Source organism: Nelumbo lutea, chromosome 8 (assembly GCF_056320005.1).
Source record: "Nelumbo lutea isolate HS-2025 chromosome 8, American lotus-T2T, whole genome shotgun sequence".
NCBI lineage: Eukaryota > Viridiplantae > Streptophyta > Magnoliopsida > Proteales > Nelumbonaceae > Nelumbo > Nelumbo lutea.
In genome coordinates, this window is record NC_142691.1 from 56,076,905 (window position 1) to 56,093,848 (window position 16,944).

At 34.8% G+C, this 16,944-nt stretch overlaps 1 protein-coding gene across 37 annotated transcripts in view; it reads right to left on the reverse strand.

Annotated features, from left to right (window-relative positions):
* Nucleotides 1–11,228, reverse strand: part of APEM9 (3-phosphoinositide-dependent protein kinase-1) — a 29,973-nt gene extending 18,745 nt beyond the window's left edge. For 28 of the 37 annotated variants that reach the window (XM_088957245.1, XM_088957257.1, XM_088957226.1 and 25 more), the window contains exons 1-2: nucleotides 11,145–11,228; nucleotides 10,959–11,005 (exon numbers count right to left, since the gene is read on the reverse strand). The gene's annotated coding sequence lies outside the window, so the exon portion shown is untranslated. The remainder of the gene's footprint in view (nucleotides 1–10,958; nucleotides 11,006–11,144) is intronic. The other 9 variants (XM_088957252.1, XM_088957235.1, XM_088957234.1 and 6 more) reach the window with 4 other exon arrangements.
* Between the last annotated feature and the right edge of the window lie 5,716 nt (nucleotides 11,229–16,944).

Consider the following 16,944-nt stretch of genomic DNA (forward strand, 5'->3'; position numbering starts at 1 on the left):
AACTTTGTTTTTACTTTCCTCAATACAAAAGCATGATAACATGCAATAGGTTCTATTATAATAACTAAAACAACCAATAAAATATTGTATATTTTATATTTATTTTATTTAATAAATATTTATATAAGCATGCGCCTAACATAGTTGGCATTTGGGCGAGGCGTTCTTTGAAAAGCGCCTAGTCGCCTAGGCGACCACCTAGGCATTGCCTTTAGATCAATAAATAAAGAATCCTGGCTACAGATTCTAAAGAAAATTAAGGAGAAGAGCCAAAAGAATTTTTCTTAAAAACAACTGAAGAATGGGTTTGATTACTTGAAAATAAAGTATCAACCACGGGTGACAATTATCAGTAGAACTAGAATAGGTACAACCCAGTCACTGGTACAGTTGACTGGATAAATGACCAATGGGATGATTTAATGAAGGTAACTAGCTTAAAATTTTGTTGTTAATAGGTAATGTATTTGTGTATAGGACTTAATAGGATAGTTTGTATAAAAACAGGCCTATCTAATAGCATCATTATTAGGCATGGGGGATTGCAATTTGCTTATGAATGTAGGGCATTGTTTGATAAGGCATGTTCAATTAGAGAAGTTGGATGAACTCCTTTGGCAAATAGGCCGAGACCATTGACCTCTAGGGATGGCCACGAGTCGAGCTTCTCACAAGCTATTTGAGCTCGGCTCGGTTTAAATCGAGCTTCGAGCCAGGCTCGAGCCTAATTAAGCTCGACTCATGAGGCTCGAGCCCAAGGAAGCTCAACTCATAGGGCTCGCGAGCTTAGTATAATAAATAAATAATTTTTTATTATATACATACATACATACATATACATATAAATATATAAATATATAATAATATTTAATATATATAATATTTTTACTTTTTATGTATAATAGTAAATAGTTTTTATAATTCTTATTTTTTTATGTAAAATAAAAACATTTTTTATATGTATAATAATAAATAGTTTTTATAATTCTTATTTTTTGTATGTAAAATAAAAAATATATATTTTTATATTTATAATTTTCATTTTTTAGAAAAAAATTGGCTTGCAGTCGAGCTCAAGCCGAGCCGAGCCGAACTCGAACTTGCAAACTTTGAACCAAGCCGAGCTCAAGTTCAAGTCTCTAGCTCGAATCGAGCTCGAGCCTAACACAATTTCAACGAGTCGAGCTCGATAGCCAAGTATTCGGTTCGGCTCGGCTCGGCTCGGCTCGAATCAGCCCCTATCTCAGTGTAGGTGTATTGGGTGTGTCACCATTTACTACATTTGATGGTGAGACACAAGAGGGCAGTCCATTGACCTTGAAGATAGACCTACCACACCTCTTACAAGGCCTCAAACTCAAACACAACAGATATTTGATGAGTCTCTAAAACCAAAATAATTACCCTAGCGAACTGGATAATAAGATAGAAAAACTTATTGACATTATGGTGGCTGAGGAAGGAGAAAGAAGAACTACATCTCTAACTTGGAAGTTGATGGAGCAGTATTGTCTCACCCGGTTGAAATTGCAGAGGCCCTAGTAAAAACCACTTCAAATCTATTTTTAGAAGGCCTATGAATGAGAGAGTATGGTTGGAGGGTTTGGATTGGCCGACTCTAAGTGCAGAGAAGAGAGAGTGGCTAGAAAAAAGGTTCGATATGGACGAGGTAAAGGAAGCAGTATTCTCTATGGATAGGACAAAAGCTCCGGGTCCAGATGGGTTCACAATGGCCTTTTACCAGGATTGCTGGGATATTTTGGAGAATGACCTTGCTTCGATTTTTGAGGAGTTCCACAAGAGGGGTGTAATAAACCCGAGCTTGAACTCAACTTTCATTGCCCTAATCCCAAAGAAGAAAGATGCTTCTCAACCAAAAGATTTTAGACCTATTAGTCTAGTGACTAGCTTGTACAAAATCATTGCAAAGGTGTTGTTTCTCAGGATAAAGAAGGTGCTCCCCTCTATTATTGCACCCAACCAAAGTGCTTTTGTGGAGGGAAGACAGACCACCGATTAGATCCTCATTGCAAATGAGAGCTTGGAGAGCTTTAGAAAGTTAAAGAAGAAGGAAGTGGTTTGCAAATTGGATTTGGAGAAGGCTTTCGACTTGGTTGATTGGTCTTTCTTGATGGAGGTGTTGAGGAGTTTTGGTGACAGGTGACAGGTGGTGCAAGTGGATCTGTGGCTGTGTTAAGACTTGCCATTATTCTATCCTGGTGAACGGGACTGTGGTTGACTTCTTTCTGGCGTTGAGAGGTCTAAGACAAGGAGATTCTCTTTCCCCTTTTCTTTTCACCCTTATTGTTGATGTGTTTGGGCGATTAATCCATAGAACAGACTCGAGGAATCTGATAAGAGGGTGGAGAGTAGAAAGGGAGGAGGTTCCCTTGACTCTTCTACAATTTGCAGATGATACTATCATTTTCTGTGAAGGAGGGAACCTCAGTCGGATCCGGAATCTAAAGCTGACAATACAAGTTTTTGAGCAAATATCTAACCTAAAGGTAAACTTTGACAAGAGTTGTGTGGCGGGAGTGAATGTGAACGAAAGAGATCTAAGTGAATCTGCAGACGAGCTAGGTTGTAATATTGCGGTTTGGCCCCTAACTTATTTGGGCCTCCCTTTAGGAGATAATCCAAAGAGTGTTAGCTTTTGGGCTCCGGTAGTGGAGAGGTTTGAGAAGAGGGTTAGCGACCTGGAAGATGAGTTATCTTTCTTTAGGTGGAAAAGTCTCTCTCATTAGATCTACCCTAGCCAACCTTCCTGTTTACTTTCTGTCAGTGTTTAAGATCCCCTCAAAGGTTTCAAATCTTTTGGAAAAATTAACAAGGAACTTTCTCTGGGAGCCTGGAGAGGAGAAGAGAGATCATAGGGTGAGTTGGGAGGTGGTCTCTAGGTGTAAAACACAAGGAGGTCTTGGGATTGGTAATTTCAAGAAAATGAACATGGCTCTTCTGGGGAAGTGGTTGTGGAGGTTCTCTTTGGAAATGGATAAATTGTGGACTAAGATTGTGGCTAGCATTCAAGGGTTGGAAGACAATGGTTGGGATCCTGGAATCTTGGCAAGGGCTTCAGCTGCTTCTCCTTGGAAATCCATCCACAATCTGCTTCCAGTTTTCTCCCCTTGGATCAGGTATGGTCTAAACTCTGGTAACTGAATAAATTTCTGGAAACATCTTTGGATCAGGGATTCTCCTCTGAAAGACAAGTTTCCTTGTATGCTCTTTCAAACTTGAAAAATGAACCAATTTCTTCCTTCTTAGTCCCTTCAACTTCCACTTCGGGCTTTGGTTGGAACCTTGGCCTACGTAGGGCAATTAGGGATACGAACTTGGATAGCCTGGTAACTCTGCTAGCCTCCCTTGAGGGTGTCTTCCTAAACCCTGCAAAGAAAGACACCAGATTTTGGACCCTTTCTAGCTTTGGTACCTTTTCTTGTGCTTCTTTCTTTGAAACCTTAACTCAGCCTCCTACCCCCCTGGGGTTGTCCTTTCTAGTTAAAGAAACTTAGAGCAGAACTATTCCTCCTCGGGTGGGGTTTTTTTGTTGGGAAATTTTCCTAGAAAGAATCAACACTTTAGACTTACTCCAAAGAAAGAGACCCAACTATTGTCTACATCCTAATAGATGTGCTCTTTGTAAAGTTAATGGGGAATCTGGCTACCACCTCATGGTCTCTTGTAAGGTTGCTAAATCTGTTTGGGAATGGGTTTTCTCCCGTTTTGGGTGTTCTTGGTATCCTCCGGAGACTATCCAATGTTTGTTTTCTCCTTTTTTTTTCAGTTGGCCTAAGAAGCGAGGGAAGACTATGTGGAGGTGTATTAGGGCAGCGGTTTGTTGGTTTTTGTGAGAAGAAAGAAACTCACGCATATTTTCTGACAAAGAAAAAACTTTGGAAGATTTGTTTGATCGAATCCTCATAAGAACGGTCCACTAGCTAAAATCTTTGGAGTTGTTTTCAGATTGTCCTATGGATGACTTACTAAGAAACTGGAAAGAGATTGCTTTCACTACTAGATGCAAGAGGACTCTTTGTCCATCCTGGTCCCCTCCCCCCTCGGGCTTTATAAAGCTGAATTTTGATGGCAGTAGTGTAAGGAATCCAGGGCCCTCTGGGATTGGAGGAGTCTTCAGGAATGAGGAAGGGATTGTTACTGCTTTATTCTCTGGCCCTATTGGAGAAGGTGACTCTCTTAGGGCTGAGATCCTTGCAGCGCTTGAAGGAATTCGAAGAGCAAAAGATCTAAATATTAGCCGTTTGATTCTGGAGGTGACTCAAAGGTGGTGGTTAATTGATTGAAGACAGAGGACAGTGGTTTGTGGAACTTTAACAATGAGAAAAAACAGTTCTTATGACTGGGTAGGGACATTGAGATTCAGTACAGCTGGGTGAAGAGGAGTACCAACTCATTTGCGAATGGGTTGGCCAAGCAAGGAGTGAATAGGGAGGCTGTTTTTTGGGCTAGTTTTTAATTTTCTTTGCATTCCCTGTGTTTTCTGTTTTTGGGGAGCTAAGTTATTTTATCTCCCTTTGTATTCTTTTCCCTCTATTCTCTTAATTTAATGAAGTTGATGTTATTGATCAAAAAAATTATGGTGGATGAGGAAGAAGGACCAAGTGTAAATGAATGTATGCAGAAACTCCACAACATTGGTTGGAAATCACTACTCCTTTATATGTTGAGGCAATTATCTGAAGGGATGAGAGATCCATCATATGGATGGCTGAACCCTACAGGAAAGTTGGGCAAATTTTCAAAAATTTCCTCTCCCCTCATTTGGGAATCACATTCCCTGTTTTAGAAAATCTGCATTTTCAATGATCAGTCTTGAACCATAAACTGAACCAGATCTGAACAATAGTAGGAGAGAGATATATCTGATACAAAGATGTAGTATCTCCCAATGAAGGTGTTCACGCCCAAAGAAAGACTCCAAAGAATGTGCCCACTGAACATGACACTGAATGGTGGAGCAGAATCAGCAGTGTTCGTCCAACGAACCGAAATCTTCACCAAGAATTCGTTGGAGGCAGTGAGCACGACTTCAAATCAGCCTTTCTCCAAAGGTTGATATCAAGAACTCTTCTTGATCACTCCTACAAAACTGGAGATCGAACTGGTAGTATGGCGGTAATAGGAGGAAAACGCAGGGAGAAGATGGTGCAGCCACACTAGCGTTGTCTTCTCTCTAGGTGATCTGAGATCTAATCTCTGAGGATGGACGTCTCTGGGATGAACTGAATGGTTCACCCCCTCCTCCTTTTATAGACTAAAAGAAATCAGCTCCTAATCCCATTAGGAGTTTCCTGATTCAAATCCTTATTTGAATCTGAACTCTCTTTAAGTGATAAGGATAAACCCTTTATCTTATCTACAGATTAGATCAACTATCTCCTAATCTCATTAGAAGGTTTCCAGATCTAAATCTTATTTAGATCTAGACTCTCTAAGTGGATAGGGAAAAGACCATATCCTATCTGCTGATCAAATCCCAGATCCGCCCTTATTTAACTAATCAAATTAGGCTAATTCGAAATGGGCTTTAGGCTCAATAAGTCTATGTGCTCAGTAGGCCTCCAACTGTTGCCCAGTTGGGCTTCTTTGTATGGCGTGGGACCCAAACATTGATCTACACATCATCCACATGGGTTCAACCCAGCCTTTGTTACAAGGCCTGGCCGAATACACGGTTATGGACAGTGCACCCCTTGAGCCAATCACATGGGCTCCTAATGGGCCCAACACTTACACTAAGTGGTCCCTAGGTCAAGCCACCTTATAAAAACCCAGAAACTATGGGCAGATGCAAGATTAGCCCATCAGGTATTACCCTCAATGGTCTTACACTTAACCTCTCAGACCATAATGATCAAACACTGCCCGACAAGAGAGAACATCTCCCTCGGCTGCAAGGAACAGTGTTGCATTCTCTGCTCATGGATCCCGGGAATTAAAACAGTTTGCTAACATTTTGAAACCATAATATATATGTATATTTGTATATAAATATATTTTGCAAAACCAATTTCAACGATTGAAATCGACTGCCGGCAGTCTTGGTTTCCATCAGAGAGAGTGCATCCCCGATCATTAGCTTTGTCCGACAAAGGGACTGATCCTGTCACTATGATCACCCACTCAGATAAATTCTCGGACTGTCCCAACATACCCAGGTTTTGACCCCCTCCAAGGATCTCACTGATTGGCATATCAAAGACAGCCCAATCCAACACCTAGTGCAGTATCATAATCGAGTCTAGGGGTCAAGTGTAACATTCCAATTTTGCCCACCAATCTCCAAGGTCCAGGGCAATACTGGAATTCTGGTCCAATTCAAGGTTTCAAATAAACCTACATTACATGTGCCTCAGGTCTCACCCTGGCAGCTGAGACAAGCCACCCCAACATTTGGCGGCACATCAGTGTCAACCTTGGCAAGATAAATCTCCCCAGACTTATCCAACGGCTGTGAACATCGTAAACTAACACGAGTCTCATAAGTGTCTAGTTTAAGGGTATTACACAGAAACACACCACAAGAACATGAATCAAATATATACTTTATTCATTTACAATCAATGTCATAATGTACATCATTCTGATTGGAGCTAAGGGCATACAACTGTCTAACATTATCTTCTTGCAAAATGCGAAAGCTAGAAAAGAATGGATCCATTGGTGTGAACATTGAACACACCCAACGTGCAAGGCGCACACCTAGGCACACCAAGCGTGCGCCTAGGACCTAGGTGAGGCGTCTGCCCTAAAATACGCCTTGGCACGCCTTTTAAATCACTGAGTATAATTATTTTGGTTTTAGGGACCCATTCACTTGGACCTAGAGACTCATCAAATATCCGTTGTGTTTAAGTTTGAGGACTTGTAAGAGGTGTGGTAGGTATATCATCAAGGTCAATGGACTACCCTCTTGTGTCTCACCATCAAATGCAGTAAATGGTGACACACCCAATACACTTACATTGAGAGAGGCCAATGCTCTCAGCCTATTTGCCAAAGGAATCCATCCAATATGTCCAATTGAACATGCCCCATTAAACAATGCCCTCAATTCATCAGCAAATTGCAATCCCGCATGCCTAAATACCGATGCTATTGGATAGGTTTGTTTTTTATACAAACAAACAATCCTATTAGGTCCTACACACAAATACATTACCTATTAACAACAAAATTTTAAGCTAGTTACCTTCATTAAATCATCTCATTGCTCATTTATCCAGTCAACTGTACCACCAGTGACTGGGTTGTACCTATTTCCAATCCTATGATAATTGTCAGCCATAATTGATACTTTCTTTTCAAGTAATCAAACCCATTCTTTAGTTGTTTTTGAGAAAAATTCTTTTGGCTCTTCTCCTTGATCTTCTTTGGAATCCGCAACTAGGATTCTTTACTTAGAGATCTACCTTATCTTTCATGTGTAGCTACTTCATCAAGGCATAAGTCTAGTAATAGGATTCGATACAAGTAACTAGATATACTAGAACATGGAAGTAGGGGTGCAAGTGGATCGGATCATGATCTGATCCGAGATCCAATCCTTTCTAGTCGAATTCGAATCACCCCTAGTCAGATCTTCATATCGGATTCAGATCACCCCTATCCGATCTTATGTGTTACATATTTATAAATATAAATGTATATAATACATATATATGTTATTTATTTATTTATAAATATATTATTTACATTGTATTTTTATAAATTTGTTATATTATTTATTTTTTATAAATAAGCATGAATATATATGATGAAAATAATTAAAAAATACTTGTATTTTTTTCTTTAAAGAAAACAAGGTGGATCAAATCAGATCCGAAGATCTGAAGATCCAATAGGATTCGAATTCACATTGAGTCCTATCAGATCCGATCGGATCTTCAGATCGGATCTGACATGAACAGTGTCATATCAGATTCAAATATACCCTGATTCGAATCCGATTTGTTTGCATTCCTATGTGGAAGAAGGGGGTTCTATAGGGTATTACATAGGTAAACTCTAATAGATGAGAAAACCAAGGAGGGCATTTGGGTAAGACAACATGTTTCATGGTGGCAACTAGTATACTTTCTCAAAACTCAACTTATTTGTATTGACACGAGAATAATTTGAACTTTCTATTAAAGATTTTTGTCTTTAAAACTCAGCTTCTTCCAACCATCTATTGGGGGAGACCAATTCTCAACAAATTTGTCTTGTAGGTGAAGAGGTGGCAATAACACCCCAAGCCCTATTAAAAGCTTCAATCTTGAAGTCAAACAACAACTTCATGCTTTTTGCCCAATGTGCCACTCTCAAAGTTATTGTTCCAATCAAAGCTTCCTTGCTTTTTTTTCTTTTTCTTCAAATATTCTTGCATTTTTTCCTCCCAAACAGTCCACAATAATGCTGCTCTAGTACACCTCCACAGGATCCTACTCCTCCTTTTAGTGCAACTAGTGCCAATAGGGCTAAATAAGCCATCCAACCTGTTAGGAGAAAACTACATGCAACCACATAGGGAAGCAAACCAATTCCAAATAAAGCTAACAAAAGGGCAAAGATTAAAAGATGAATTGCAGTCTCACCATTCAACTTACATAGGACACACCAATTGGGGGACAAACACCAACTTAATCTTTTTCTTTGAAGTAGATCATAGGTATTAATACATCCATGAAACACTTCCCAAAAGAAAGCACTGACTTTAGGGGGAATGGGAGAGGAGAACACCATTAAACATCAAACACAATGAAAGGCTCTATCAAAACTCCAAAACTAGCAAGGTAGAGATTCATTATTCATTTAGACTAGTCTTTTAAATTGCACATTGGAGAATCCACCCCTCTTACATCCAACCAGCAACTTCAATTCAACATCAAAGAATGATTTACTAACAAAAACAAATAGTGGTACAAGAAAAAAGACTCCTTATAGATAAGTTATAAACCAACCATGTTGTCAAACACCCCCTTAGCAAGTGAAATGGTGTCATAGTGGAGGAGCATGTGGAGACCTAAAGCCTTGATATTGAATTGTTTTAAAATCGACATAAGGATGTGGGCTGTCAATGGGTTGGGTCTAGTACTGGTTTGACTCAACCATCCCCTGACCTGGAGTAACTCTACCATGAACCCAAATCGACCTGTCCCGTAAATACTACACTAAATACTCAATCAAGGCTGATAGATTTATCACAACCTATATGGTTGGACCTAAGACAAAATGCCATTAAGGCTGATCCGACCCTTACTCAAAAGGGTTGGGCCAGTGCAGCTTTACTGCCGAACCCGAACCACTGACTTCTATCAAGTCAATGTGTGTTGAGTACCTAACAAGAATTGTATTTGCCCTTGAACAGAAAGGTTGGCTTTAATTTTTTTTTTTTTTTTGTTTATTTCTTTTGTGGATAAGCAAAGATTGAAGTCAGCCATATATGGTAGTAGTAATCTTATCAAGCTTTCTAGATTACCTAAACAACCTGTTATTTGTTATTTATACAGAAACGGACCAGGTAAGAAGTGGTAAAGAGATTGCAAAATGGATCATCATTAGTATTTTTTTCTGAAAGCAAATAACAAATCAAAGTTTTTAGGTAGATAACAAATCATATCATTTGATTTTGTCATTAGGTTTTTTGGTGACTTTCCACTAGATTTCTCAGAGCCAATTTCACATCTCTATATGGTTAGATTTGGAATTCCCATTGAAAATGATTCCATTCATTTGTTTCCATCTATTTTACATATTAGCAAGATTATTTCTTTCAAATCTCCTTCTCTCCATTGTTTTAATTTAATTCCAATTAAACTATTATTAATATGTCTTGCACTGTGGATTCATAGTAGACTAGACTAGCAATACGCCAAAAAATTATTTTGCAAAATTGTAATTAATAAATAAACATTCTTCCCTTGTTCTTAGACATTTGTTTTTCGTTTTTCCTTTATAATCACTAGGAAAGCATAAAGCTTAAGAAACCGAAAATAACACATTCTATTCTTGTACATATCAGTGCTTGTTTTAGTTTTCTTATCATCTCCTTACATAGATTTTAGCGTATTTTTTTATGAATTACATAGATTTTAGAGTATTAAATGCATAAACATGGAATTACATAGTAGCATCTTTTTAAACTTAACAATTTCCCAATCCTTACTTAATTGTCCTGGTCCTACAAAAATATTTGCAAAGAAAGAAATTGCCATGGAAAAAGGAGGACAAAATCATTAAACTGGTTGGAGGATCTCTCAGGGAATTTCTACATTACGCCTGTGACAAGGGAATTTCTACATCATTGCTTTCAAATCCATTATTTAGAAAAGACAAAGTTCTTTGATCGATCATAATTCTGATTTATGCTAATAGGCATCAGCAAAACCAGACAACAGATCTCCTCCAGCAAGCATGGCCTAAAGATCAGTCAGTAATATACCGGTGGAGGTACCGTTTCTGATCCAAAAAAATGTATGAGGTAATCCAGCATAAGATGAAGATGTCTTTAACATAGGTTTCAAAAGAAATTTTGAATTTAAATAGCCAGTTAAAACCATTTGAAATAAACACAATTCTAAATGTGAATATGTAAAATTCCTTTGGAGGTTCCGGATGTGATTTAATCACGGCCAGAAAATTGCTGCCTCCCAAGACACTGGACTGGGTGACTAGTGCTGAAAAAGAGCATAGCTTCGTTGATACAAAGTTGACGATTATTTTACTGTTAATGCATAGATTGCAAAAACACTGGATTGGGTCAGGATTTGTATCGTGGACATGCTGGGTGGAAGAACGGAGAACAATAATGAAAAAGGTGAACATGAAGAATGATAACCGAAACAAAATGAACACGAAGAAGAAAAACAATGAAAAATATAACCAAAATAAAAAACGGAGAAATGAAAACAATGAAGAAGAAGAAGAAACCAAAAAACAATACTGAGTACACTCACCTTCGCCGCTGGTTAGGAGCTCACCGGTCGGAATACAAGTTTAAACCCTAGAAAATGGAGAAAAAAGATAAGGAAGAAGCAAACCGAAACCCTAAAAAATAATTACAGAAAATATGTAAGCTCGGATTTGCGACAAGGAAGGAGCAAATGAAGATGAAAGCTCGGATTTCAGACTCCTAAACATACCTGGGGCCGGCGTGGACTAAGCTTGGGTAGTATGGCGAGTCTCTATCTCTCGAGAGGAAGAACTCGGATAGGATGAGCTATGTTTGGGTATTAAATTAGGGGTATAATATGTCTTTTCGAAATTAATTGGGGGTATTTTCGACAAATTTAAACGCGTTTAGGGGTGAGAAAAAACCGAAAATAATTAGAAATCTATCTAGCAAGAGGGTACATTTCATCATCCCTTTAATTCCACATAATTCCCATTAAACCAATAATACACAAGCTTAACTATTTCTAACAACCAGAAATAAGGATTCGATTTTCTAATGTTTAGCTAAGTGGCAATACTTCTCCCCAACTTTTTCCTAAATTGTCTATAATTTTTATTTATCTTTTAAATTATCCCTTTAGTGGACAGATTCTCTCCAAAACTATCTCTATCAGATTTATTTTAATATTACAATGAAATTATCTAAAATAATGTTTAAAATATTTATTCAAAAAAATCAATTAAAATAGATTTAATGATATTTACATTATTAATAATTATATATTTTTATAAAGTTCATCATAAAATTATGTGGTAACAATATAAATTATAATTTTACAAACTATTCAATTTAAATATTATTCAATTAATAAAAATATAAATTTAAAAAATAAAACATTATTTAAATATTTTAATAATTAAATATCTTAAATAACAAATATTAAAGAGGACTTTTTACAAAATAAATGACCGAGTTTGGTCATTTTAAAAAATCAGTTATGTTTTTACAATAATGAAAAAAAATAGTGAGTAGGGGAGATTTTTAATATTTTAGGACAAAAATTGCCCTCAACTAAAATATTGTGAGAATACTATTCACCTTCTTCTACCTTTGCACCAAACCAATCACCATAGTAATCGTCTTCTCTCCAATCCAATCTCTCTCTCTCTCTCTCTCTCACCTTTTTTCTCTTTCATTTCCTTTCCCGCCTCTTCCTCTTCTCTTTCTTTTTCTTTCCTGACCCTCCTTTCATTCATTTTCTTTCTTTCGCCACAATGTTTTCAACATGCCATTGACCTAGTCATTCAAACCGTTTGAACTATTGCCTGTCAGGATTCTGGGTCTAATTCAATCAAGACCTGTCAAACGGTCAAAATCGTTGACTTGGTCAATAACCATTCGACTCAACCAATTCAACCATTAACCCATTCGACCTAGTGGATGGGTCGCAAGTTGCACACTCAATACATGCAAACTTTCAAAGGCCATAACTTTGTACTCTGATGTCCAATTGGGGTGATTTTTTCTGCGTAACTTTTCAAGATCTATGCGCCCCAATGAGCCATAGCCACCTTACCCCACTATTTTTGAGAAAAAAAACTCTTTTTTGCCTAAAATATAACATATAACATATCTAAAATATACGTATACACTATTTCTAACTAAAATATATATTTTTACACATATATATGTATATAAGTATATATATTTAATACATGTATACACTAATGTGGCATAGTCTGAACCATTCAACTTGACCGATCGAACCGGTGACACATGACCTATAGGCAAAAATGGTTCAACCTTCGAGTTGGTTTTTAAAACATTGCTTCCCCGTCATTACCCTTCTCTCCTCCAATATCATTGGCTCCCCAAACCAGTCATAGACCCCTTGTTCTCTACCTTCTTTAGTTGAGCAGAACTGATGGTAGTAGTCCTTGCCTGAAGTATCCATCCCTTAGATTCAGACAAGAATCACTAGGGGTGAGCAAATTGTTTATTCGGTTAAAAACCAAACCGAACAAACCAAATTTTTAAATGAAAAACTAAACCAAAACCGTAATAACCGAAACCGAAATTTTCGGTTCGTTTTTTTGCAATTTTGGTTAAAACTGAATTTCAACACTATATATATTTTAATATAATTATAGTGTGTATTTTAATACATAATATATATTATATATTAGAAATATATACTATACGATGTATATAATAAATTATATATTTAATACATAATATAATACAATATAATAGGGCTGTTCACGAGTCGGGTTGGGTCGGCTTACTACTTTTTTTTCAACTAACCTGACCTGGTCGGGTTAACTAAAGATTAAACCAAAACCAACCCTCTATTAAGCAAAACCAACTTGGTCGGTTTAGGTCGGTTTCGGTCAATTTTGGTTTAAACATTTCCAAAATATATATTTCATCTTTAAATATTTATATATATATATATATATATATATATATATATATATATATATATATTTTATATCATAAATATACATGTTATATATAATATTTCAGAATATATTTTCTAAAAATATATTTAAAACTGAAATATACATATTATATATACTATTTCTGTGAGAATATATTTATTGGAAATACATTTAAAGCTGAAATATATATTTTGGAATATACATATTATATATAATATTTTGGTGAGAAAAGCCAACCAAATCGGGTTGGGTCGGGCCGGATTGGTCGGTTTGGTCAGTTTGAATTTATTTGTGAACAGCCCTACAATATAATATATTTTATACATATTATATATGTATAAATATGTTAATTTATATTATAGATAATAAAGTTTGGCGAATTCGATTTTTTCAGTTAACTGAAAATCTAAATCGAAACCAAAATTTTAGATTTGGTTTTTCGATTTTAACTAAATAATGTTCACCCCTAAGAATCACATTAGAATGTCGATCATCTCACCAGTCTCTCAGGTTGAATTTGGAAGGAGTACAAATGCAAATACGTAGAGTGCAAAACCTTGTATTTTGTATGTGTTTACATTGTACATATTTGCATTTGTATTGCTTCCAAATTGAGCCTCAATTACAAATTTGTCTCGCTTTCGACGCTCAAGAAAAATGATCTGAACATACCCCTGTGTGCAGCATCTACTTTAGATCGGAACCCCACTTGAAGTTCCCCTTTTCCAGCGACCGTGATCAAGTTGACATACATCCGGTAAACTCTTACTTCCATCGAGTTTTTCTCCAACTAACATTATTATATGCTTCTCAACTAATAAATTAGATGAACCCAATCGAAGTTTCCTTGTTCCAAGTCACAACTAATAAATTTGTTCCAACTTTCTTCTCTATACATATTATATATGCTTCTCAAGTTTTTTAGTCTATTCTATTTTTTACCTTCTCTTTTAGCACTACTCATTCTCATTTTTTTGTCACCATTACTCCAACCATCAGAGATTTAGAGGAAATGTTCCATTCCTAGAACAAGAGAGAGAGAGAGAGAGAGAGAGAGAGAGAGAGAGAGAGAGAGAGAGAGAGATGGTGTAGTGGGCATGGCCTTGACTGGTGGGCTTTTAACAAGGGGCAGTTCAATAAAAAAAAAGTTTGACTTTTTGTCCTGCCATCTGTTTTTGCAGTTTGTTTTAAAATATATCTGATTGTGTTATTTTGTAAAACTTTATTAATTTTTTTTTGTAGCAAACCCTATTAAAAATAGATATATAATTGTATAACAAAAAATTTAATATTATGTAATAACTTTAAAATAAATAAAATAAAAATAAAAAAAAATTAAGTATTTTACATATTATTTAAATATTTAAATAACAAAATATTTAACATGAATAAATTTTAAATAGTTAGAATAACGAAATTATGTAATAAACTTAAAAATTGTCTTAAAAGTAGAAAAATGATTATAATAGATTTCATAATATTCATATTAATAATAATTTGATATTTTACAAAATTAATAAAGAATTATGTAATAATAGTACTGATTATAATTTTATGGATAATTAAATTCAATAAATAATTAATATTTTAAAATTTTAAATAAAAATATTATTTAAATAACTAAATAATATTGTAAATAACAAATTTCACTTCTAAAATAAATTAATAAGTATAGAAAATAACTTTCAAAAAAATAATATTTATTAGTAATAATTTTATAATAATTGCATATATTCATTATTTAATGTATTTGTTTTTGATAAATATATTATCAATAGTTATTTATAAATCTAATTTTGTTTTGTTGTTTAATAGAAAATTGTCACTAATTATTGGAGATTAAAAAAACTACTATTTAACTTTTGAATTTTAATTTATTTAATTTATTGTATTTTTTTATAAATTTATTTTTAGTAGTTATGTATTTTTAATTTTTTGATTAATATTTATTAGAGATTAAATTAATCTTTGAGATTGAACTATTTATTGACTAATTTAATATTTTTTCATATTTACTATTAATTTATAATTATTGTATTTTTATTAGATATCTATTTTATTTTCAATAATTGTGTATTTTTTCTATAAATTTTCAATAATTATTGGAGATCAAACTATTGTTATTTATTAGATATTAGACTATTAATTTTGCTAAAATTATGAGTGTTCAAGGATTGGTTCAGACCGGTTGTAGGTTGTTTCGCCAACCAAATCAACTTAGTCAGGTTGGGAGTTTGTCATCCGAAACTAACTGACCATTAGTGAAAACATGCCAACTCGAGTTATACCGGTTTGGGTCTATTTTCAAGTTAGTTTGTTTGTTCAAAAGATTTAAACTTGAAAATTAAAATTAAATCTAATAAATTGTAGTGGTATTATTAAAAAATAAATTTATGATATAAAATATTTTAGACTAAGAAATATGGGAATTTTCCCATTCTACTGCATTAAAAAATTATATTTGAAATGTAAAATAATAATATATATCTATGGTCGGGTTGGTTCAATTATGGTTAGTTTACAAATGGCCAAATTGAAGCTGACCTAACTAGGTTGGGTTAAAAAATTACTGAAGCAAAGCCAATCGAAAATACTTGAAAACCAACCAACCCGAGTCAAGTTCGATGAGATTGGTTATTAAAAAGTTAAAATATAAAACAATTATATACTCTTATGTATTTCCATTGTTTAGTTTTCACTTAACAAAGCCTATGTATCGCATGGGTCCCCACTAGTAATTGAAAATAAAGTGAAACAGAGAATAGAAGAAGATGATAGAAAAATAAAAACAAAATACAATTAATTAATTAATAAAAAAATACTATAATCGTTCTTGGTTTTTCATTTTTATTTTATTTTCTTATTTTCTCATTATTACTTGTAGATTGTTATTAGTATAATTTCTTTATGATTTTTATGTTTGTTATTATTTTTCTTTTTTCATTGCAATTTTCTATTATTTTTGTGATTATTTTATATTGTTTTATTTTTATTTCATTATTACTTTATTTTGTCATTTATTTTGCTTTCTATTTTTTACAATTATTTCTTTTGTCTCCATTTCTATAATTTTTTTAATGCAATATTATTAGTGGGCAAATTGGGTATTTTAATGCCTTTAAGGGCATGACATCATCAATTTCTTTAGGTTCCTAACTTCACAATAATAGAAGGTATAGTAAGTATAGTTTAGGGGAAATATAGTTTTCCCCCAAAGCATTGGAGAGGTCAAAATCAAGAGGAGGTTTAAGTATTTGTTGGAAACATGAGGGAGATTTAAGTAATTTATCCATTTTTAAGTTTCTAATACACTTTCACGTAGAGTGAAGTAGAATTTACAAAAGTTGATTCCGGTTGAACCTGGAGGCATCTCTAGAGAGTTAATTGTTTCTCGAAAGGATGAGTTTGAAGCAAATTTCCTCTTGATTTGATGATACATGTCAAGCATTTGGGAGCTACATGGAGGGTCACTTGTCCATGGTGATCCAAAAAGGAGGCAAAGGCTGTTAGTGTGGAATTCATTTGGGGAGATTGCCAATGTGAACTCTCACCCTTGGCTGGTTGTTGGGGATTTCAACATGATATGTAGCATGAATGAAATTTATG